Source organism: Aptenodytes forsteri, unplaced genomic scaffold (genome assembly GCF_000699145.1).
Source record: "Aptenodytes forsteri isolate BGI_AS27 unplaced genomic scaffold, ASM69914v1 Scaffold241, whole genome shotgun sequence".
NCBI classification, from domain to species: Eukaryota; Metazoa; Chordata; class Aves; order Sphenisciformes; family Spheniscidae; genus Aptenodytes; species Aptenodytes forsteri.
This window is the reverse complement of record NW_008795252.1, coordinates 9,255,687-9,259,085: the sequence shown is the minus strand read 5'-3', so window position 1 is coordinate 9,259,085 and position 3,399 is coordinate 9,255,687.

The following is a 3,399-nucleotide window of genomic DNA, read 5'->3' as shown; positions in this document are numbered from 1 at the left end:
TTCTAAAGATTAGAAATGTGTTATTTTCACAACACCACCTGTTTGCTACACAGAGAACAGCCATCTATATGAGATAGAGATATATATAATTTTTTTTTAGTCTAAAGCAACTGAATACAACTTTTCCCTCGGAAACATCCAGACGTTTTGTTGTCTTTTGGGACTAGGGAAAATTTATGGATCTTAAGAATACCCTAAAGTCTGCCTTTCCTTTTCCTCCTTTTTATTTGCTGTTGAGACCATATATCAGAGCAAGAAAATGAAAGTAAACTTTGTGTTGCAAGGAGAGTATCAACATACTAAGTGCAAAAGGAGGACTATTGAACATATGGAAACTCAGCAGTGCATGTCCTTCTGTACATAACAGAAAAAAAAATTACATTAGCTGTTTCATTTTTCAATAATACCTTTTTTTTTTAATGTGCCCTCCTACCAGTCAGATATACTTCAAGATACTTGAGAAGTATAAATCCAGCACAAAAGAGAATGCCAAAGGACTACAGTGGGCTGCAAGATTTTGATGAATTAAATCGGCAGAGAAGGAACAGCTCAAACTGACAGAGTAGAGAAAATCACTCGGGGAAAATTCAGAAAACTAAAGGCTTATGTTTTCTTCATGTCTATAAATGAACACAAACACCACTGCATGGAATGAAACTGTAAAATTTTCAACAGGATAGAGAAAGACAGCAACTTAGCTCAGAAAAAGAACGGACTGTATAGTTAAAATACCGGCCTTCTAATTGCAGCAGTTGTTAGCAGAAATTACCTATTGCTAGAATTGCTGAACTTGCAAAATGCTTGTACATACCAGCATTTCCAAAACACTGGCCTTTACACTGAATTTTTTCATACTCATTCTTGATAGATTAAGTTTCAAGACCGAGATTTTCAGCCTAAGCTTTTAAGAAACCTTGCGCTTTTTCTGCTGAAAAGGAAATCTACTTAAACTCCTTGAACAGTGTTGTCTGATTCAGACAGCAACTATAGAGGCTTATTAGTTACGGGCCTTATTAATATAAGGCTTGATATTTGTTTCAAGAAACTTTCTAAGGAACTGAAAGATCAACTAAATCCATTTCTTAGCCAGGCCATTTCCTAAAGGAGAAATTTTTGTAAGCATAAAAGGTCAGTGAGCCCTTCCTGAGCTACAGGGAAAAAAATTTGCTCCAAGTTGATTTTCTAAGTTTCTTAGGCACCTTGACAAATCATAGCCTAGGATCTTTAAGCCAAGCTTAAAGAAATCCTCACATTTTCCCCAGCTGACCTTTTCCCATTGTCCCAGGTAAGTAGCAGAAGTAAGGATATTTCAAACACCAGAAGTTCCACCATTCCCCTCAAAAGATTTACAAACGTAGCAGGAATATCCCGCCCTCCTGCATTAAGGTGGGGGAAAACAAAGCAAGACAGCAGCAGTTTAGAACGTTCTCTCTGAAGAGCTCTCATGCACCCCGGAGCATCCTGCAAGGTCTAACCTTTTTTAACTTGGCAGTTTCATTAGCTGCTCCCTCTGCTCTGAGGCGCATATGTAATATAAAAGCATTTAGTTCACTTTTTCTATGTCGAAGGGTCTTTTAGGGACCCCACCGTCATGAACAAGGTTGAGCCTTGTTTACTGATAAAGGAGCTTCAGAAAGTGAGTTTTGTGTATGCACAGAGCACAACTGTTTTAACCGGTGTTCTCTGTGATTCATGTATTAAAGAAAGCGTCAGCATTTTGGCATGTACAAGTTTCCTACAGACATTCGTAACGTTAATTTCCTCCTGTTCATCAACTAGAGCTTTCATCATACGATGTATATATGTATTCGAGGTATCAAGTCAGGTTCTTCAGCAGACTGGTGTGTTATCACAGGTAGTTAATTTATTCACTCTGGTTTAGCAGTTTGAGCTCTTTTTAATATTATGTAGAAAGGAATCATACCGCATTGTTTTTAAGGATCTGCTTTTCTTGCTCCTCATTTCTCCTTCCAATCCTGGTCTCACGTTCTTACTGGACTACAAAACTATCACAGGCAAAAGATGACCTTCCTCACTAGCTGGCTAAACTGTTACAGAAATTGATTTGATCGGATCCATATTTAAGGAGAATTTGAAGAGCAGCCTTTAACTCAATTCATGGGTCATGAATTCTCTAGCCAGTATAAACAAAGCCTATCAGGCCTCTCCATGAGCTTGGAATACATTTGGCATTTGGACTACAATGCAGTTAACACCTCTGATATTTTTTATGCATCAGTGTAAGTTTTTAAACACAGTACGTATTCATCCTCCCGTGCACTTTCTCATTTTGACCCAACCCAACCACACAAGATAAAAAGGAACTCGTTTGTAGCAAAGCCACCGGCGTTCCTTTTCACAGCGAATGAGTTGGGGAAGACACGTGTGCGCCTTGTGTGGAATGCGGCCGCGCAAATTCAGCGGTGAGCATCCACCCTCACAGCGCAGCAGCTTTGGCAGGCCAGAGGCCATCTCCTGTTTTCAGGCAGGATTTGTACCTCAGAAAGGAGAATCATTATTTGTATCACGGTAATTCATAGTGGCTCCAAATCTTGACTAGGATTCCTTTGGGCAAGACACTGGCTCTAATCCTTGGAATTTAAAATTCTCTCTAGTTGTGCATCTGGCTGCCTACGAAAAACAAAACTTTTGTCTTACCCTAAAATAGATCTAAATCTGTGAGTTAACCTGGACATTTAGGGAAAAAACCCCAACCAATTAATCAAGTATATTTGATTCAAACCAATTCTTATTGTATATTAATTTTTTTTTTAAAGCATGAGGACTATAGTAGCTAAACTTCATGATTCCTGAGCTCTACCCTACAAGAGATGCCCAGTTGCACATACATTTGTTAGTCTGCAATCTCACCGACAGGGTCAACAGGTAGCAAGAGCAACGACTCAAACAACGTAGCAATACTGCTACTACATATTCATTTCCTGTCACGTCCTGCTATTTACTAATTGCTTTCATTATCAAATTTGGCTGTCCTTACAAAAAAAAACACCTCCGAAGAATAAAGACCTTTGCGCAACTATAGCCTCCCTCTAGTCTTCTGTCTCGTCTTTCTTTTATATCCTTACTGAAAACTACCTTTTCCCATAGCTTAACGCTTCGGTGTTTCCCTCTCCGCAGTTACCGGTTCTGCAACGCTGAACCACGCTGCAGCAGTTCCTAACGAGTTTTAGGCTGGCTGCAAAGGCCCATTAGCACCCTCCGTGTAAAAGGGGAGTCCCGCAGGCTGAGCGGGCCCCGCCACCGCTTCCAGCAGCGCGCAACGAACAATGAGCCGCCCACGGTCAACAGGCCCAGCCCGTAAACGCGGCCACCGCTGCAGCCCAGTTACGCACCGGGCAGACCTGCCGTCTCCCCGCCGCAAGCCGGCCAAGGGAGGGG